At 42.8% G+C, this 22,194-nt stretch overlaps 3 non-coding genes across 3 annotated transcripts; all 3 read right to left on the bottom strand.

The window, feature by feature from the left end:
- Nucleotides 1–924: 924 nt before the first annotated feature.
- LOC118165386 lies at nt 925–995 on the bottom strand. The gene has a single exon (XR_004750031.1). It is a non-coding gene; the product is annotated as a small nucleolar RNA SNORD50 (small nucleolar RNA).
- Nucleotides 996–1,635: 640 nt separating this feature from the next.
- Nucleotides 1,636–1,709, bottom strand: LOC118165374. Its single transcript, XR_004750020.1, has one exon. It is a non-coding gene; the product is annotated as a small nucleolar RNA SNORD50 (small nucleolar RNA).
- A 910-nt stretch (nt 1,710–2,619) lies between these two features.
- Nucleotides 2,620–2,686, bottom strand: LOC118165373. Its single transcript, XR_004750019.1, has one exon. It is a non-coding gene; the product is annotated as a small nucleolar RNA SNORD50 (small nucleolar RNA).
- Nucleotides 2,687–22,194: the final 19,508 nt, after the last annotated feature.

The raw sequence follows: 22,194 nt of genomic DNA, 5'->3' as shown, positions 1-22,194 counted from the left end.
TCCCCCTTTGTGGAGGAGTGCTCGTTCACTGCACACAAATATGCTGCTAACATGTTACTGCATGGTTAGTTTTCAAGTGACTGCTCCAAGCCCAAGTTCCAACTAGTGTACTCCTTCTCCCTCTACTGACATTTCCCTTCACACAGGGAACAGCTAACACTGCCAATGTTTTCCTCAAAAGGAACAGTTCCATTGAAGTACTGGTCTTCTCACACTAAACTGAGAGCCTATGAAGCCCCACCTTCCTTCTCCCCCCTTCCTTTTCCCCCAGTAGGTACAGAAGCCAGCACAAGCTTTAGTCCATGCCTTTTCTGTAACCACAGCTTACCTCATGACACTTAAAATTCCCTCCTTACAAGTGTTTCAAGTTTATGCTTCCACACCACCACCTCATCTATCTCCCAGATGACACCATCTTCAAGAATCAGACTGTTTAGCCCTTATATTTTGAAGGGGTCAATAAAGTCAGGGTTTCTTTTTTGTGTAAGATCACTAACTGCCCTAATATTAGTATTATCCTTCCTACAGTGGGCAGCTTGCTGTTTAGGGAAAAGTGTTTTTTAAATACGCAGACAGTGATTTTGTTTCACATGCTGTTTTTGAAAACAGTATCTGCTAAACAACTGCAACAACTGTTTCAGAGGGGTTTTAAAAAGCATGGTCCCACTCCAGGCGAGAAAAGCTCTTCAGACATTACACTTTCTTCCAGTTACAGATCATCCACATTTATCAGGCAGCACTGACAAAAATGTTCCAACTCATCACTGGAAAAAGGAAAACATGGTCTAAATAAAATGGTTCATTTGAGGGAGAAAATTCAACTTGCAAGTAAGCACACATTTTGTATACTTTTTTTTTTTGCAAAAGCACCTAAAACCCCATTGAAGCAATACTTAGAAAGTTTCAATTAAGTCTTTTGGTCTCATCTCAGATGCCGGATCCGGATTAGGGTTTTCAACAAGGAATTCAGGTTCGGGATAGGATCATCACAGATGAGATGCAGAAGCAGTATGGCAAATGTAAATCTAATAAAAGACGTACTTCTATAGCTTTTCTGATTGCAATACAAAAATCAGAAATTCTTAGTCTTTTGACATATTTAAATAAAGTAAGCATTTAGAACTTTTCATGTTGATTTAAAGGTTATATATGGTTAGGCACAGCTACTGGCACTAGGTTCCTTGGGGAACAAGTGGCCTTAAAATCAGTACATGTACAGAATAACCAAATATATTGACCTACTGTAACAGTTATCGTAATAAGTATATTAGCAGCTGTCATAGTACTAACAGTTCCCAACCTGTAAACACAGAATTACTTCAGACCTACTAATAAAATTCTTGAAGCTTTTCAATTACATACCTGAACAAACTAGAAACATTTGTTCATACAGTTTGGGCAACTTTTCTGCCTGAAAGGAGAAATATATTAGTTTAGAGATTTCTTCCATCATTTCAAACAACTTACTATCTAGAATCTCACAGACCAAACTGCATTATTAAACATGTACTGGATTAGAATTAGTACTCCACAAGTTCCATAAAACAATCTGGAAGTGTTCATTACAACCAAACTTGCTAAGTTTAAGGTAAGAACCATGAAGTCTATCATCTTCAGTAATTCACCTGTTCTGGAATCAACAGCAGTCTAATCTCAAATCAGATGCTTTTCATCAAGCAATCAGGTTCAGGATAGGTTCTTCACTGATCAGACATACCAATAGTTTTAGGCATCACTCCAACAGAACAACCTTTTTAATTTAATCATGCCATTAATTGGAATTCATACCTTCAAGCAGCAGCCTTCTAGCATCTCCTCAAAGAGAGAAACTGCACCACTAGTTTTAATAATAAGGCTTGCTACTTCCAACTTCTCTAGATCAGCCCTGTCACAGCAATTCCACTTCCTACTTGTAATGCTGCCTGTCTAAACAATTCATTTTACACATAGCATTACAGCACAAGAAGTTTCACTCCCACGTTTTGACTTCACACACCAGGACAAAGCCTGATCTTTAACAAAACAAATGCTGTTCAAAGCAAGCTGTTGGTAGTTAGGCAAGATCTTTCAATACGTTTTTTTAGGGAATAAAATTATGGATGCATAGTGAGATAGCAAGATTAGAACCTGTCATCAAAATTAATTTTTAACTTTGTAAAAAGATCCACAAGTTCAGTTTTTAAGTGCAATTTAAGTGCTTCTCATTGAAAGGGATTAAGTTTGGATACCTAGGCAAGAATGAAACTTAAGGGAACAGCTACCAATACATTTGAGGCACCTTAAGTGTTCATCTACATATTTCTTCCCTGTTCCAAGTACAAGTTTAGACTAGTCTTTCTGAATTAGTTTAGTTCTTAGAGCCCTTTTAAAAACCTGGCTAATGTTTTTTATCAGCTCTAATACTGCTGAAAAAACATGGATTTAAAACATCCCTCTCAGCTCTTCCAAGGTGCTTCTATTTGCTGGGCAACAGCACATGCCCACAGCAAGATGGACATGAGCTGAGTTTTAATAATACACTAAAGTCCTTATTCACAACATCTAGCTTGTATGTGCAAGCAAGCATATAAGTAACACTAACTGGGAGATCAAATAACTTCTTGAAAGAAAAGTGGTTTCATCTCAGAAGCCAGATCCGTATGAAGTTTTTCATCAACAAATCAGGTTTGGCAGTTTCATCACAATCCACCACTTTTATAATTAGAATAGTTCTCTAATATCAGAGCCACAACACAAATAATACATTTATATATCCCACAAAATAAGCTTTGTCTTTCATATGCAGATGCACTGAAAAGGGAATACTTAGAGCTTTAAGAGGGAATACATTACAATTAACACAGTTCTGGCAGGTCAGCAATAAACATTACCTCTATCCACTGTACCAGGAAATCCTGCTGTCACCAACAAATCTATCACAATGAATTTTCCCATTATTCAAAATTGCTCATAAATCATTCTAGAAAGGAATAAAACAATCAGTTACAACACATTCATTCAGCAATTTAATACAACCCATTAGGAATGACCAAGTTTTAGTCTTGGGGAACACCTTCCTCCCAGAGCTTTCACTTACCAGACAGACTCTAGTTGTACATTTGAGTCAGAGAAGTTAAACTGAATACAGACCCTGATATTATTTCTTTGCATTTCCAGTAAGTCAGAATAGCAAGTAATCTCCAAGTGTAACACTTTTTCACCTAAACACTTATATAAGTTTTCCAATTAAGTCCACACTGACAAATAAGTCACTTTGAGGTGATTTGTCAAATTTAGTATGCATATTCAGACATTTTAGCAGCTCATTCAAGAACCGTTTGAAATGACAAACTATTCACCTGCCTTCCCAGTCTACACATTTCAAAACAAGTCATGTCAAATAACATGCCTGAAATACAGCAATGATCTAGTTCTAAAGCTAACAACCCTACTAATTTGATCACATTTATGTTGTTACGCCACTTACCATATTAATGTATCCCTGCAAATTATTCAAAAGATAGCTTTCAAGATAATCCACTTGTGTGTACTATGTATTCTTCTAGTTCTGATTGTGCTTCCATGAAGGGCTAGAATTGAAATTATGCAGAAATTAATTTAAGCAGAAAACATCTCTTACAGCATACTTAAGCTTCTTACAGAAGTTTACTAAGTCAGAAGTGATAAACAAGCACCAAGAATTTCCTTTTTCGTACGAAGTCAGCATTAGACTATAACAGTCTTTAAAACCCTTGGAGATTCTTTACATGCTAGAAGTTGGCCTAAATTGATTTTGGACCCTTTCTGCAACTATTAGTGCCCAAAGAAACAAATTATTTAAACTTCTGTTTCAATGCATTTGTCTATGCTACACTTATTCACAATGCAATACTTCAGTGGTTGAACTATGATCTTTGTAGGTTCCTCCCAACTGAACTATTCTACTTGTCCACTTTGCAGGGTCATAACATCACTAACTGCATTCAAATATGGCCATGCATGTGGATTCACATTAGCTCCAAAGCATGCCCAATGCTAGACAGCTAACATGCACCTCCACTGTAATCAGTACAGTTTAGCACAAGTTAACCAACTGATTTATCATTTAGGTCTTCAAGCTTATTCAACTGATACAACAAATGAAATGATGCCAAGAACACCTGACCTAAGCACTAGCACAAGAACACACGTATTACTCTGTTTAAACCATTTTTCCATTTTGTCCCACTTGACAGTCATACAAAGTACCACCTCTTACCCTTTACAAATTCTGTACTTTCAAACAAAAAACAGGGAATAACAGTAAGAAATTTAAGCATTTATTATTTTGATCAGCAGAAGAAATAAGGTTACTTCTAAAGCAACAAAATTAATCCATTACCTTACTGCTTCTGTACAACATATTGGTCATCCTTGTAAACTTCCACTTCATACCTAAAAAAAAAGTAAAACTTTAAATAAGCAAATACTTAGTACCAGGCCATTAAATCATACACATCTTGAGACCTAGAAACTCTCAGAAGTAATGAAATGTTAAACAATTCAGTCTTAGTTTGGAGTGTTTTTTTTTTTTTTAAGAAACCAGCAGGAAACAGCCTTTTTTTTTTAGTAAAAAGGGAATGACAAGTTACATCTGCTTGAAATCCCTTCTTAAAGGGGTTTTGTATTTTTTTATATTGTAAAAGTAACTGCATCTACTATTAAAATCTTCCACAGAAAAGATTAATACAAATTTGTTAGTTCAAGATTTCAATCCTTTATGCCTAAACAACAATTCCAATCTTTAATCGGGTAATTCAATTTTAACTACCTATCAAGTATTTAAATTATTAACTCACACAGCAAAAGAAACAAGATAAAGTAAAACGTGTTTTGTCATATATAACCCTCAAAACATGTAGCTTCTATCTAAAAGTTTTATTACTACGCTGTGTAGATGAAATAAATGCAAGAGATTACCAAACTTTGTTTTGTTTCATATCACCAAAACAATTTAAGCCATAAAACCCTCAAGCTAAGTATATTATTGCACCCAATAATCAAGGCTTACTAACGGCTTGTAAAGACACAAGAACTTTACTGTTCAGTAATCTAATAGTGTCTGACTAGGGCTATCACTAGACAAACTAATTCAACACAGAATGAATGAAGCCGACAGCTTTTTACATGAACACAACCACCTCCTAATCTCTGCTCGCAGATAACAGCCTACAAGCCTAGCTGCTTTTCACTGCATCGCCTGCTCTTCCAGAAGGACTACTGCTCAATTATGTTGGCATTCCAAGAAGGAAAAAGGCGCCTTTGTCACCGAACTTGGAAACAATAGACCCCAGCAGGAACAAGTTCAGAAGCCAGCATTATTGCAGCACCAGGTGCATGGGGGATTTCTCCTCAGATGCACACTAATGAACAAAAGCATACTGATACATTGGGAACCCTGCTTGTCCTTAATTGGCCGTAAACTGCTTGAGGACATTTACTTGTAGTTTGGCTAAGTTTCCATTGTCACATTGCTTAACTGATCAGGGGGTTACAAGAACCAAACAGAACGTTGCCGAAGTCATAAGGAACTTATCTAGTCATCCTGCTGTAAAACTTAGCCTTTTGTTATCACCTTATGCCATAAAAAAATTATGGGTTTCAGTAAAGCCCTTTTATTTTCTTCTCATTACCTAAAAAGAACAGCAAGCATCAATAGTTAAGACATTAAAGTGATCTGATTGCTTGCATTAAAAAAACCATTAAGGATTTATGGCAGTATCCATGAATTTTACAGTAATTATTTCTGCAACTTGTTATAAGGCAACTCGCTGATGCTGAGCCCTCTGCAGCAAATACTGGCACGACCCAAAAGCGAGCTCCAGCCCTATGGCAATCTAGGGCCATTACCTTAAGCAAGCCCTAACCCTTATTAAAATACCTCTCTCCCATTGTTGCATTTATGCCGATTTCGTTTACCAGCGTTAGAACTGCTGGTTGTAACAGCTGCGTCGCCCCAGGAAGGGGCTGCTCGCACCCCCAGCAATCTGCGTGGCGCAGCCCTTGCCCACCAGCCTCTGCAGGGCCCACACCAGACGCAGGGCACCGACCGGAGGGTTAACGTTCCCAGAGCGTTCCCAGGCCGGCTCTCTCTAGCGGTAGGAGGCAGCCGCCCCTCCGGCTCCACACCACACGCACAGCCCCGCCGGCCCCACGGCAAGATGGCCCCCGCCGCACACGCGGACTACAAGTCCCGGCATGCCTCGCGCCACCCGCTGCACGCAGCTCGCTCCTCCGCGCTCCCGCCTCCCTCCCCGCGACCGCGCGGGGCATTCCGGGACCTGTAGTCCGCCCCCCCCTCCCCCCCAGCCCGCGGCGCAGCGCTACACCCCGCGGCGGCCTGGCGCCTCGTAGCAGGCCTCGCTGCCGGCCGCCGCCCCACGGCGGAGCAATCCCCCGGGAGAACCGAGCACGAACGGGCAAACGCAGCCACCATCCCCGCCCCACCCGCACGCCCCTTACCGCCCACCTCCGCCGCTCCGCAGGAAAAGAGCGGGCGCAGGCGGCGCGCGCCTCTTTTATAGGCGGGCGGCGGGGCGGGAACGAGGCTGGCCACGCCCCCTCCCCGCGGCCGGAGGAGGGGCGGGGCTGCGCGGGGACGGCGCGGGGACGCGCGATACCCGCCCGACGCGTGCGCGCGCGCGCGGCGGGGCTGGCGGCCGTTGCCCCGCCTCAGGCCCAAGGCTTCCCGTGGCGGGATGGGGCGCTGGGGGGGGGGGGGGGGGGGGGTTGCTGCGGGGCTGGAGGTGCAGCCAGGTGCTCTCACGGGTTTTGTGTGAATGCTAATGAGGGCAGAAACAGTACAGCTCCGACACTTGTACTCACGATAAATACTGTTCGCTGAACTCTTTGGTCTGTTCTGTTAGCGTTTCCTAGGACTTCGACTAGTTCACTTTCTGTTCTACAGCTCTGCCCAGCGGCTTCAGCCTTCCTTCGTCTCTAATTAGATCTCTGAAACCTTACCGCACGCACACCCTCTCCCTTTTTGGAAATGGCATGCCCTGCTCTACCCACGCGGAGCATTCCAGCTCATCGGGGCCGAACAGCCTCCTCCTGCCCACAGCCCACGGGAGGCTTTCTGGCATGACTGCCGCTGCTGTGTGCGGTTTTCCCTCCAGAGGCCAAGGATGCTCCTCCATAGCGAAACTAAGAGTGGGCCTGCCCCAATCCCGATGCAATTTGAGCCACTGGAAGTCGTGCAGTTACATCTCTGACAGAAAATGGTTCGTGTTCAGCCGAGTCAGCCTCCTCTGCTGCTGTGGCCATGCTCGTGAGAGGACTGGCAGCAAATATCTGGGCTACGGTGGGCAAAAATGGCAGCCTAAGTGGTGTTACAACGGTTCTGAAACCACATCCCACGTGCCAGTAATATTTAGGGTATTCTCCATAATTGTTTGTAAATAACTTTCCTTTTTTTTCCATCTTTTTATTGAGAAGATTTATATATCAATTACCTTAGCAGAGTAAATTAGGAAAAAACAAGGACGGGGGAGAAAAGCTCAAAAGGTTGTTTGGTATTTTGGCAACAAGTTGTCAGGAACACAACAAAAATTGGTAGTCCACAAGTACAGGTGAACTCTCAATAGGAGGGTCTAACTACTGGAAGCTGGTAAGGGACATCTGGAAAAGTGATTTTTAAAGTGGTAAAATACCTGTCAATTTTACTCTTAAAATTATTAAGATGAATACTATTAGGGAGACTAACTGGTTGACAAAAATGAAACACGTTTTCTTTTGCAGCCCACAGCAGATGACAATCATTTTCTCTCTCCTTGACCCATTTCACCTAAAATCCCCCTCTTGACTGCAGGCAGAGTGACCCAAGCGGCAGACCCTATGCTGCAGCTGGCCTTCCACCTTTTCTCCTGGAAACTGAGACATGAGGAAAAAGACCTACACACCGCCTTCTCCTCTGAGTGCCTCCTACTTGTGGAGCTGTAAGCATCAGGGAAGAGTTGCTAATGCTTCAGGTAGACTCAGCAGCTGAACTGGTGCACAGGCAAGCAATTTATGCCATCGTATTTATACACGTGGGCTGCTCAGAAGGCCTGAAAAATCACAGAATGGCCAAGGTTGGAAGTGACCTCTGAAGATCATCTAATCCAACCCCCCTGCAGAGCAGGATCACCTAGAGATGTTTGCCACATGGCACTGAAAGTGTTAAAACACCTTCCCTTAGTGACATCAGGGTTAAAGATAAGCAAAATAATCACAGCAGTTAATCCCGACTGGATTATCTTTAAAGAATGAAGGCGGCTCTTTACCAGCCCCTTTGTAAGTGCTAAATAGCTACATCTTCTCTACAGCGCTTTGTGGAGAGATTTTACATATATTATTCTATTGAGGAATAGAATTTCTTTTCAGGGGAAAAATAGATTCATAATTTAAGCCTGAAGTATGTTGCATAAAACATGTATAAGTGCTAAATAAATTGCATAAAACACGAATAAGTGCTATTTTAGTTTGATAATGAGAATACTCTATAAATAATGAGATGACAGAGGGCCTGTCCAGGGCTGTAGGATACTGCTCTGTATTGTGAGTTTTGCAGAAGAAACATGGGAATGCATTTTCTGAAGGGAACCGTGTATCTTGCAATGCTACCCCACACTAGCTTCTGTAATTTGGCAGAAGAAACTCTTCATCTCTGTTAGATTTTAGGATATAGGTTTACCAGCAGTGCCTGAATACTGAATACACTTTTTTTTTTTTGCAAACTTTTTATCCCCAAAGAAATACGTGTCATATTTCTCATATTTCTCACCTAAGTCTAACACTGGACAAGTTTGTGGATCAAGTGAAGTACAGTTTATTGGAGTTAGGGAGTTAGGCAATAATTACAAGGTTGGAAAAAAAAAAAAAAAAGTTAACCAAAAGAAAAGAAAACCAAATAATTCCAGATTATATTTTAAAATAACGTTCCTTCTTTGCAGCTTTTCTTCTCCCCCCATCAGGCTTGTACACCTTTTAGCTATATCCCAGATTTCTGGATAATTGTGCAAGCTGTAGAGCAGCACCTGATCCCCAGACTACTCAGAGGTTCAAAGGCTAGTCTAAGCCATAAGTGTGGTTGCCATCAAGGCATCATTTTTAGATGAAACGCTTCCTAGTTTTAGCTCACCGCACACCTGTGCCTTTTTGCATAGTGCCTTTTTGCACTGGAAGAAGGGAGTGCTGGTTGTAAGATACTGGTGGCATAATGGTTTGCCTCTTTGAGGCTTACACAAATTTATGCCTGCCTGACAGGCTGGTGTTTAGGTTACTGCTAGGGCTTTTCAGCCCCAGGTAGCTCTCTCCAAGTTATCTTATTCTTACTTTAAATGATTTCTTTTTCTTCTTGTTCTTTCTCTTTATTTCTTCCTCCCCCAACTTCCCTCCTGTTCCCATTTTCAATCTGTCTTCCTGGATTTTCTCCAATGGCATTGCAGCTTTGATGACTCATGTCTCTTGGTTTAGTTTGAGGTTGCTACCAGTGCATCCTTTGAGATACTGATTTCCCCTCCCCTCTCACCTTCCCAGCAGGAAGTCTATTGTGTGCAGCTTTAATTTCTTCTCAGAACAGACAGTACTCATTGTGAAATCCTGAGCTGACTTTGCCTTATTTCAAGTCATGCATCATAAAATGCATGAGTTGTGAAACAATTCATTTGGCTTTTGATTCTGGCCCCTTTTTAGTATTTTACTGAGAGCAGAATTGTTTATTTAAACTTCTCAACTATCTCTCTTTGATTTTTTAGTCACCTTACTGTCACAGAAAGTCAAGCATGATAGCTGAGATCATAAAGACATGAGAACAGCTGTACAGGGTCAGGCCATGGGTCCACCCCCCTCAGTATCCTGTCCCTGAATGTAGCCAAGAGTAAATACCTAGGGAGGGGAATAGGGACAGAACAAGCACGTAGGGCTCCTACCCTGAATGTTTGCCCAGCTTCTAGGAAAATGAAACCCAGGCACCTCCTAGAGGGGAGTTATTTTATTTGTGTGCATGCGAATCTAACGATCCTCAGTTAATTTACCATCCATAAACTTGTCAAGGCTTCCCTTTTATAAAATTTTATAAAATTTTAGCATCCACAATATCAATGGCAAGGAGTACCACAGCTTAGTAGTGTTCCGGGAAAATGTACCTCCTGTAGTTTGCTCTGTACCTGCAGCCTGTTAGCTGATGGCACAGTTTTAGAAGAAGCCCTGGGAAATTTATACCTCTGCAGCCACCATCCTCTTTTATTAGTGATTTTATAAAACATCACAAGAACACCCCCCCACACCACACACGCACAAACACACAAGAACACACACTCTTCTCCAGGCTGAGGAAAGCTCATTTGCTTTATCATTCCTTATACATGAATCAGTTCCTACCTTCGACCTTATTCTCGTTGCTCTTTTCTAAATTTCTTATTTCTTTTTGAGATGGTGGTCCCAAAGTGCATTCAAGAAGCAGGCACAATGTGAGGTTACCCAGTGCCATGATGATGATCTCTACTTTATTCCTTGTTCCCTAGCAGTTAGTAAGCTTGGGGTTTCAGGTTTTTTGGCTATTACCATGAATGGAGCTGACACTTCCACAGAGCTGTCCGTCATAGCTGCGGGATCTTTAGTAATGAAGCAATTTTAGGTGAGGGGACACACCACAATGAGCAGTTCTAATGTGTCATCTGGGTTCCTCTACAATGCCGTCGGATCCTGTTGAAACTGCAATGTCTTCTAAAAATTTGAAGCGACTTCTGTGGTGAATGCCTCCTAAGTGATGGGGTGTGAGAAACTCCCCCAGATCTTCAATACTGAACACAGAAACAAACAAACAAGCAAACAAATGATGCAATTGCCTGGCCTAATATTCTCTGAACAGCCTTTCTGTGCCTCCTGAATTTGAAAAGGGATATTTAGTTTTGTTAGGCCTTGTAGTTTTGTTAGGCCTTTATACTGGCATGTATTTATGTGGGCTTCCTTTCAGCCTTTTTCATGTCTCTCTTACTGGTGATTTTCTGCATTCAAGATAGCGTTCTCAGTTTGTCCTCATATCACTTATGAGGATCTAATGTTCATAGATGTGCCTCTTAGTTTTGTTTTTAACAAGCAGCTCCATTTTTAGGCAGCTCCCCTTTCTGGATTTGAGTACAGCTGTGGTAGATATCTATTTTTTGTTGCTTCTGCAAAGATTCTAAAAAGATCCTAAATATAAAAAGATATAAAAAGATAAAAAGATTCTAAATGTACAAGGATTGCTCATACAGACACATTTGTTTTATTGTCATAATCTAATCAGTTTATATGTGGCTAAAATTAACAGGAAAGCATAACTAAGATTTATACAACAACAAACCCCTCTACACAGGTAGTTACTTAAAAGAAGCAATAAAGTTGGTGCATTAAGAGAGCCAGACTAATTAATACTAATAATTTTAAGTAGCCATTTTTTCTCTGTTTGCCAAGGTAAGACTATGTGCTGTCTCCAGGAATAATGATTGTAACTACTTTGTTGTTTAACAGAAGTGTTCATTATCTTGAGCTACAAAAACATTTCATTATGCCCAAAAATACTTTAGGGAAATTTTAGTCTGAGTCTTTGTTACTGCTTGGGAACGTCATCTTTCTCTCACTGTTCAAATCTGTCTTCATGTAATTCTGCATAAACTGCATATTACTAAAAGATAATGTGCCTCATTTAACTGCTGTGTAGCTGCTGCTGCTTATCTTGTTGGTTTCTGGTCCCCCTTGAGAGATGAGACAATAGATGAGAGGAAAGCACTGAAGTGGAAATATTGCAGAAAGAAGAGGGGAAAGCAACCTGCTATCTAATATTCTTCCCATAGATCTAGGGCCTAACTATTAATTAATATTTGCAGTCACTTCATTCATTAACAGTCAATACGGGGAAAAATTCTTTTTTATCCTACAGTCTTGACAAATTGAGAGTCAAGCTTACTTTTAAACAGTAAATATATCTTCCTGTTCCTTAGCAAGAAGCTTCCTCTGAGAAGACAAGCCTGCTGAGCTATTTGATTTTTTTTATTATTATTTTTTCCTAATCAAAACTGTTTTTAAGTTTGCCACCTTTCAAAGTCTTGCTTACAATTAAAATATCCTATAATGACGGTGTACAAACTCAGAAAAAACAACACATATTCAACTTGCTGTTTCTCAAACTAAGTATCTTGTGAACTATTGCAGCAAAGTAAAGGTTGTAAAACTGCATTCCAGCATCTGGAATTGAATCTGGATATGATAAGTACAGATTTCTGGGTAAGAAATAGGCACTCTCTTTGAAGTGGAAATTTCTTGGAAACTTCTTTAATCATCTGGCATGTTTCATCTGATAAAGTAACAAAGTAAAATGTGCATACATATTACTTTACTCATAGCGTGTATATTAAAACACAAATGCAATTTAAAAAAATAGTAAAGATGTAGGAAATGTAAAGCTGTGATGGGAAAGGGTCAGGATGGGTGTTAGGGAAAGGTTCTGCACACAGAGGGTGGTCGGGCACTGGGACAGGCTCCCCAGGGCAGTGGGCATAGCGCTGAGCCTGCAGGCGTTCAAGAAGTGTTTGGACAGTGCTCTCAGACACATGGTCTGATTTTTGGGTGGTCCTGTGTGGAGCTGACTCAGTGGTCCTTGTGGGTCCCTTCCAACTCAGGATATTCTAAATCAAGTGCAAAAAATTAACAGCATTACCTGCAATGCTAATGTGCTAATTTTAGTACATTTAATTTTGTGTTAAGGCTTCACTTATGATAGTATGTAAATCTTTCCTTGTATGAAACTTATGTACACACAGGTATTCCTCAGATCTTTTTTTTTTTTTTTTTTTTTTTTTATGGTAAAATTATGTTTCCATGTTGTCTTGCTCTTAAAAATAGCAAGCTCTCCAGGACGGGGTAGCACATTGGCTGGCTTTGTGAGTGTATTTTGCACTTAATGACTCAGTTCTTCACGTACAGGGAGACATCAAGAAGCACTTCTTATAGGTGTGTTTTAATTTTACAGATGAGTAGACCTTATAGGCTGCTGCTGAAAGAGTCGACCTTGTTTTTCCCTCCTTCCCTGTCACAGCTACAGGATAATCATCATGCTGCTACAAGCAACTACTTGTTATAATAGAAAACTTTTTTTATTTTTTTTTTTCCAGCTTTAGTTTTCTAACACCTCAGCCACCTGTACTGACTCATACTGTGACCGTCTAACCACTAGATTTAACAGAAGGGAAGTGGTGGGAGCACACACCCTTGGCAGGGGAAGATTTGAGCAGAATGATCTCCCTTGATAGCAGCTAATACATAGGCAGCTTTAAATATGATGTGAAACCTCACCTTCCATGCCTCCAAAACTCAGGGTAGCGCCTATTCAACTGTGGTTAAATGTAAGGATTAAAATAAATGCTTGGAGTTTAAGAAGTCAGTTCTTCTACTGTATTCTACTTTATTGTTTGCTCTTGTACTGTAAGAAATAAATCATATGTATCTTAAAGCATTTAAATTATAAGGTCAGTAGATATTCTGACCGGCATAGCTTATGGCTGGCCCTGCTTCAAGAAAATTGTGATATTCTTCCCTAGGGTTTGTAAGATTGGTCTGTCCGGTTGTTGGAGGTGGGAGGTTGCATAGTTCGCCAACAGTGACAATATTCCTTAAAACCAAACAAAACAACAAATCAGCCCTTAGAATTTTGTAGATCATTTGTAAACCTGAAGAAAAGGTAAACTAATGGATTGCTGATGTCCTATCAGGGAACTCACAGCACTGCAGTTCCCTACTGTCAGGACTCCCTTGTGACTGGAGCTGGTAGCTGGGCTCCTGACACTGATGGGGCTGCATCCTTCTATTTTGCTGAAAGTACTCAAAAAGCGGCCTCCTGCTGAAAGCACTGCTACTCTCTAACCTTCTTAGCCTGGCTGTGCTCTGCTGGATACTCCCTGGGGCTCAGAGGAGGTCACCCAGTCTCTCTGGGCAACAGGAGGAAAGTCCTGGGCATTTCAGGTGTTCCCTGCTCTCTCTTGCCCCTCAGCAGTAGAATAAAGGCAGGCCATCCTCTTTCTGGCCCTCAGTTTTACACATGCTCTGCAGACTAAGTATGGGACAAGGCTGCCACTCCTTGTCAGCTCAGAGAACATGTTTTTTTTTTTTTTTTTTTTTTTTTTTTTTTTTTTTTTTCTTGGCTACAGAATACACAGCTAATAGGCAGAGGAGATTTATTTACGCAGTTAATGTGACAAGAAGCATTTGCTCCTCCAGAGGTAATCAGTGTGCAATGTTTCTAGCCACAGGGCCAAGCAGAGAAGACGTGGTGTGAAGCTCGAGGGGCGTGCTATGGGTGTGATCCTCCCAGAACCTCTCAGTCTGCAACTGCAGCCAGAGGCTCAGAGGATGCTCCCACCAGCATCCTTTGGGATCTCCAAACTATGCCTTCTTGGGACTCAAGAACTGGAAGACAGACCTGCTGATGGTCCCTGTTCCTTCTCAACAAACAGCTCAGGGGGAGTTTTCAGAGTGGTCAATGATCAGATCTGGGTGCGGGTCACCCAGGAAGAGCAGGTGGCAATTAATCTCATCTGGAGCAGCACCGTGTATAAGGACTTGTGTGGAAGCCGGGGGTATTGTGCAAGATATAAAAAGGTTTGGCCACTGCCAGGTGTTGGGAGAGGTGAGCAGCCCAGTGCCCATGGTAGGGAGGTCAGGATGCCAGGTGGGTAGGTGGAGAGGCTGGTCTGTGACAATGGTAGCTGCATGCATAGTGCAAACCAATAATTCTTGCTATAGGTCATCTGAATATTCCCGCAGGAGCTGGCATGTTTCACAGGATTATTGTGTGGCCCTAGCTAGTGCAGGTTGTCCTGCACCAAAGCTGTTTCCAGGATGCAAAGGGCTGTTTGCATACAGGCTTGTTGAGAAATGCCATTCAGCTTGCCAGGTAATGTCAGGTAATGAAGTTCCTTTCCTGTCAAGGACTCTGCACCACAGTACGTGGACACGGTACCAGAAGTGGCTACCTGTCTAGTCATATTCATCTCCATGTCCTCCTAGACCATCCATGGGAGATAAAATCCAAGGTCTTCTTCTAAGAGCCTTAAGTGGTCCTGTCTTGATGTAGCCGCTTCTAGCTGTGGGGGTTCTTAGGTTCTTAGCCCATCTGGCAATTCCTGACCTTGTGCCCACGTGGAAAAGAGTCCGGCAGCAGCTTTTATTGACCTATTGGCTAAAGAGCCGGGTAGTACAACAGTTCCTGAGCCATGGGCTTGGTGGGATACAGCCATTCTGCTGAATTCAGTAGGAACTGTGGAGCAATCCCTTGTTCCTCTAAAGCAGTGGAAAAGCAAAGATAGCTTCAGAAGATATCACAGTGTGCTGGAAGTTGTATCACTAGAACTAAAAATATCCTTTGATGATGGCGCTCTATGTTACAAGAATGAGGCAGAAACTTTATAAGCAATGTTGAAGAAGGAAGCTCATCAGTGCTGTTTTATGCTATCTTAAGTATCAGGTCTGTGATTCTGTAATCTATTTGAAGTGATGCTAGTTCATTGTACCAACACAGCATTTATAACAACTGTTTTGTCACATTTCCTTCACGTTTCTTTCTCCTGAAGAATGAGACATATTTGGGTTTCTCAAGTATGCACTTACCCCACGTAAGTAAGATGTGAAGATAGGAGTGGATCTTGCTGAAGGAAATGTTGATTGATTTGCTTAATTTCTCTTTAAGATCTTGCAGTTTATTGGCATATTTAAGTAGTTTCCAGACGCAGTGGGAGTTTGGCACAGCTTGATTGTAGGGCTTATCTCTTACATGTAAGATGTCAAACAAGATCACTTTAGCTTAATGAATACATTTAATATTAGCAGTGTCTACGCATTAGAAGACCTTATCCAGCCTACAAGAATGGTTGTAGGCAGCAGCAGGCTAAGAAATTACACGTCTCTTCTCCCAGGAGTCTGCAGGTCCAGCTCAATGCATCCCTCTTCTGCTGCCTCACCACTTGGAGCTCCCACAGACGGGGGTCTGCAGTTACTCGGTTTCAGTTTGCGTAAATTTTCCACACTGTGATTTTTGAATGGGACGACCATTAAGAGCACTCTACTGTAAACACAAGAGGGCACTCCCACCTCACTTTTAAATGACTTCCAGCATTTGTAAAAGGAAGTTATTGGTTGAACAATGCAGAATACTCACTTTGAAAACAGAAGAAATGCTATCCCTTTATAAGCATTTATAGACCATGCACTTACAGGCAATATGTAACAAATATAGTCTTGGTTTGATCCTTTCTCCAAAATAAAATGCATGAAGAAAAAATGACTCTCATCCTTGATCTCAGTGAGGTAAAACAATCCTCACTTGCTTTTATGGTAACCAGCGTTGCACTAAAACTGGGGCACTACAGGCTAATTTTGGGGGAATTCCAAGGGCATTCTCTTGTGGAAGCAGAGACTACTTCTTTCATCTTGTAGAGCAAATTCATTGTGAAAAACTACAAAAAGGACAGAAATTTAACATTGTTTAGCTTACCAACTCTTGCATATTTTTAATGCCTTCACTCCATTGACAAAAATGTCCCTTACCCACTCACTCCTTTCTGTCTGATGTGTTATGCTTTAAATGCTGTACACACTCTAGCCCATTATATAAAAATTAATGTATTTTAACTCACCTAAGGACCGCAGCTCTTGGGATCAAAGTCTCACTTGATCACACAGAAAGGTTTTGACAACTTTTTAAAGGGTCCAGCACACTGAATGAAAGTCTAGGCTTGTGAAATACAATTTCCTGAACATTTTAAAATACAGATCAGAAACACAAGCAATCACATCTTTGTCAAGGAAATATAAACATAGAAAACCCTAATATTGTTAAATCCACTGTGCTAATAACCTCAGTTTAAATGCTAAAATTTTGGGTGAAATATATCTCATTTCTTCACACAGAGGGAGTTATCTGGTGTAGTCCAAAACTTTTCCATGGGGAAACAAAATTTTAACTGCACTTTTAACCTCTTAACATTCTTTCCACAAGGTGTTCTTCCATCACACTTTCGTGGTGCACTTTATTTTCCACTTAGCGATCCCCTCCTTGTGCAGTCTGTTTTCATCTCTGCTTCCACTATGAAAAAGAAAATGTGAGGCGGGGGAATAATGAGCTGGAAGGGAGGAGGAGGGCCTGGCAACCTCGAAAGGGAGACTACGGAGTTGTGTGTATGAGTCTATGTCCTGAATCGTGCTGTGATCTTCCCCTACACTTTTTACCCCAGCCTCACTGGCACTCCTAGCCCCACACTGCAGAACCCTTGCTTACTGTTCAATTAAATTCCCCCATTTTTCCCTTCTTGGCGGTGCTGCCTTCCCCCTCAAGAGCACAAGGGCTCCAGCCCATTCCTACTCACATTGTTGGTACTCCCAACCCTCTAAAACCCCTCTCATCCTTGTCCACCGTGTACCACAGAGCTCTCCACGAATCCTCTCATCTCTCAGCTTCCAGCCCTACTTTTCCTTTTGGCATAACAATAAATGGCCTCTTTTCTAGCTGCAAAAAGATAAATGAGAAAGGAGGAGTGAACAAACTATTTCTCTTGTTCATTATGAACTTGATCACCAATTTCTTAAAAAATTTTCCCTTTGGCCAAGATGTCTGATTTCTCTTACAGCATTTTCAATCTGGGATGCTGAAAACAAGGAAAAGAAGGATCAGCATCCTCTAATGCAGCACATTGCTTGACAGCACTTTGGGGGAAAATATGTGGGAGTAGAAGTGTGTCAAGAACTGAAGTAAGAACTCCTGGGAGTGGTTGTGTGCTGGCATTAAATGCATGTGAGCGTCTGCTGTGGTCTCTTGAACTGCATTTTATCTTCATGACACTTCTTTTTATTTTATGACCTGCCAGATATATAAGCTTATACCTGACTACACTATAAAGCAGACAGTGAAGTATGGTGTAAAAAGATTAAAAGCAGATAAAGTACCTGTAATGTAACTTTGCAGAAAAATATTGAGCCTAACTGATTTTTTTTATATATATATTGGTTGTTTCTCCAAAGAAATCTGTTTAAAAATGCACATTTCACCTGAAACAGAATGGAGTAGTGACAGATTCTTATGGGTCAAGGTGCTCATTTCATTTCCAGGCATGATCTTTTCCTCTGAAATAGCAAGTGATTTACAAGTACGGATGTTTCTGAAATGATGAACATAAAAGTTGACTTTTAGCTCCGTTAATGAACCATATTGAAGAGGATGGCTACTCTGTAGAAGGCTAGCTCTGCCAGCACGAGGAAATCGTTGCCCCAGGAATGGTCAATAGTGACTATTACAACACAAGAAATCAATTTAAAATGTTAGAAAGCCTCCCATAATGCTTTTTTTTCCCCATAAATGCTCATTCATCCGTTTGGCAACGCTTAGATATGAAGAGGAAGTCAGAGAAAGTAACAATGTTTGAAATATATTGTATAGAGATCATAAATCTGACTGTTTATGACAAATTGCTGTAATTATTTAATTCAATTATTCGTTATCTGTAATTATTTATTTCCCATTTCTATTTATTTCTACTGTAACAGGAGGACAGCTATCAGGGACAGCTGTTGATAAGGCCCATACATCCCCTCCTTCATGGCAGACAACCCCAGTTCCAAATAGGATCTGCTGCCTTATGGGAGGGAGGCAAAGTGCTGTGGCAGGTTTGGAAGTGTGTTTGTGCTGGCTGACTGACGGATGACTGCATTGCAAGTTGAAAAGGCTGACTATCACTTGTATATTCTTCAGGGAATTACTGCTGCAGTCTCTTCCCTTTGACAGGAAATTACAGGAAAATTGGCAGGAATTTAACAAGAGCTGATAATCCTCTGTCAATTATGGACAGTATCGGTCACTGCGTTGGGTACCTCAGAAAGATCAGCCATCCATAACAATCACATAAGGCCTGTTGTTTGGGGAAAGCAAATCAATTTTTACTGGGTTTTATTCATCTTAGTTCATTGAATCAGGACAACTAAGAAAGAATTTTAGAATCTTTTTCTCTCCCTTTTTCATAGAACAGAATAAGATAGGTGGAACAGAATAGAATAGTCTTCTCCTTTAGGAGAGGGCTGCATTCAGCCCACCCCCTGCTGACCGATGCAGGAATTAAGTGCAGACAGAGGCTTTGCAGGGTGGAAAAGTCCATTTATTCCTGGGGTAATTGTGGCTGCCACCCCCAGCCCGACCCCAGGGGAGGTCCTGATCAGCCTTGGGGCCCGGCCTGGCGGCCTGCATGGTCGCCGGACCCCGGTAGCTCCTGCTGGGCCCTTCTCAGCCAGGATGTGTCCCCAATGTTGTCATCCTGCGGGGACCGTGGCAGTCTGCGCCCCTCCTGCCCCGAGTGCCACGAAAAGCTTCGGGTGAGCTGTCGTCCCATGGAGGGGCTGCGCTCCCTGCGCCTGGGCGAGACGCTGCGGGAGCGATAGCTGGAGGGGCTCCTCTGCTGCCGCTGCTGCTGCTGCTGCCGCCCCAGCCCCACGTTGCGATGCATCCTTCTGCGGGGTCTTCGGGCCAGGCGCACGATTGCAATGATGGGCCCGCGGCACAGCGGGCAGGTGTTTCTTTCTGCAGCCCAGGGCTGGATGCACTCCAGGCAGAAGGAGTGCCTGCAGGGCGCCACACGAGCTGCATTGGACATCTGGCCCAGGCAGACGGCGCATATCTCATCCGCGGGGGCCTCCTCTGGCTGCTGCTGCTGTGACCGGTTCATGGTGACTGCAGCTGCCCTGGTGTAGAGATGATCTTCACCTGTGGGAGGCTGCCCTGGTGCCAGGTGGTTATCAGCAGCCTGCTGTCCTCAGCACCCCACCAGCAGGTTGGCGGCAGGAACTCAGCACCTCACGTCTCGCTGGCTGGATGTCGATGTCTCGCGTGCCACCAGCAGAACTACTACAGATGGAACCAGGAAGAAAACATTCTATCAGCAAATACGCATTAGCTTCCTAGGTTCAACCAAGTTGTCTATACTACTGTAGCAGTAAATACTCTTAGTATGGATTACAAACATTGCTATTAAAATGGCAAATATGCTGATGATAGGTCATACTTCACAAGACTACGCTTAGGACAGATGAGGTACATAGATGTATATATATATTTGATAACATTACCGAAGGACCTCGATAGCTTGTGTGCAACAAGAAGGGCTTCGCGTGTGCTTCCGCAACACCTCCACCTCTCTCCTTCCAGCAACGGACCCTCGAGCTCCGTCGAGTACCAACAGCTGGACTGGACGCAGGCACGACGCTCAGGGCACTTATGGCCAGCCACCTTTTGTGAGGTCGTAGGGTGACAATGACTCTGTGGTGGCATCACAAGGGTCTTGGGGTGCCCCTGATGGCAGCACTGACACAGTTCAGCTGACCGTTGTGAGAAAATCCTGACGTGCGATGGCTGCTCCACGCTGACAGGAGCAATGTCTGCCAGGCTGGGGTCCAGGCCAGGAAGTCAGTCTGGGAATTGCTCCTGGGAGCCAGGGATGTCCTTGATGTGCAGCTGTACACCTGAGCATTGAACACACAGAAACAATGAGTATAAAACACAAAATATGTAACAATAACCTGAAGGGATTGCTGAAATTGCTCAATTGTTGTATCGGCCTTGTGTGATAAGACTCAGCTCTGTCCACAAAATCCAGGCTAAGGAAGGAACACGGTGCCCATAGTAGAACTTAAACAGTTAAGTTAGCCTAGTTTATAAAAGATCAAAACTGCAGTTAAACAATGACTGAGCCTGTCCAAAACGCAAAGGCGAGAAGCACAAGATGAAGAAAACTGTGAGCCTTCATCAGAAAGCCCCCGAAGTGTGACCACCAGAGGTTACTGTGCCTGTGATAGTAGGAGGGACAATATGATAATTAGGTCTGAGAAACCATTAACATAAATCCTGCCCTTTCTTGTGAATTGCATGAATATGTATATTTCCGTACCAGAAATAAGTACTCCTTGTCTTGCTTAGGTGTATGTGTTCGGCAGAATTGTCCCCCCCATGCCCAGCGCTGTTAATAAAGAACACCTGCTTTCTAATTCTCCAAAACTAGTCTTGGAAAGTTACATTGCTTTTTGTGTTCTACCATTGATAAGGACAACAGAAGAAAATGAGGGACAACTTATCACCTGGGAAGGTGGAAATTGTCCACAGACACTGGGAACGCGCATGAGAAATCTAGGGTTGTTTAGAGAAAATCGGGAAGTTGTGCTGTGGAAGGGCTGTGCTCCCTGCTCTTGGGCAAGGCGCTGTGGGACTGGTAACTGGAGGGGCTCCTTTGCCGCTGCACAGCAACCCCAAGCGGCACTACAGGCTGGGAGATGAGTGGCTGGAAAGCTGCCTGGCAGAGAAGGACCTGGGAGTATTGGTTGATAGCCGGCTGAATACGAGCCAGCAGTGTGCTCAGGTGGCTAAGGCGGCCAACAGCAATCTGGCTTGGATCAGAAACAGTGTGGCCTGCAGGGCTAGGGAAGTGATTGTCGACCTGTACTCAGCTCTGGTGAGGCCACACCTCGAGTACTGTGTTCAGTTTTGGGCCCCTCACTACAAGAAAGATATCGAGGCTCTGGAGCATGTCCAAAGCTGGTGAAGGGTCTGGAGAACAAGACTCATGAGGATCAGCTGAGGGAGCTGGGGTTGTTTAGCCTGGAGAAGAGGAGGCTTGGGGGCAACCTTATTGCACTCTACAGGTACCTAAAAGGAGGCTGTAGCAAGGTGGGAGTCGGTCTATTCTCCCACGTGCCTGGTGACAGGACGAGGGGGAATGAGCTAAAGTTGCACCAGGGGAGGTTTAGGTTGGATATTATGAAGAACTTCTTTACTGAAAGGGTTGTTAGGCACTGGAATAGGCTGCCCAGGGAAGTGGTTGAGTCACCATCCCTGGAGGTCTTTGAAAGACGTTTAGATGTAGAGCTTAGGGATATGGTTTAGTGGAGGACTTGTTAGTCTTAGGTCAGAGGTTGGACTCGGTGATCTTGGAGATCCCTTCCAACCTAGGTGATTCTGTGATTCTGTGATTCTGTAATTCGACATGAAACATGATATGCGCTAAGCTGCATATTAATTTATATCAATGCCTCACCATGCTATGTGACTGGTCAGTTTTTGTATGTGAAGCTGCATAGTCAGCTGACAAATCCAAGAGAAGAGATGTAGCTCTTGGTTTTGCAAAGTGCTTT

Source organism: Oxyura jamaicensis, chromosome 3 (genome assembly GCF_011077185.1).
Source record: "Oxyura jamaicensis isolate SHBP4307 breed ruddy duck chromosome 3, BPBGC_Ojam_1.0, whole genome shotgun sequence".
Classification (NCBI taxonomy): Eukaryota; Metazoa; Chordata; class Aves; order Anseriformes; family Anatidae; genus Oxyura; species Oxyura jamaicensis.
This window is presented reverse-complemented; position numbering and strand designations above follow the sequence as displayed.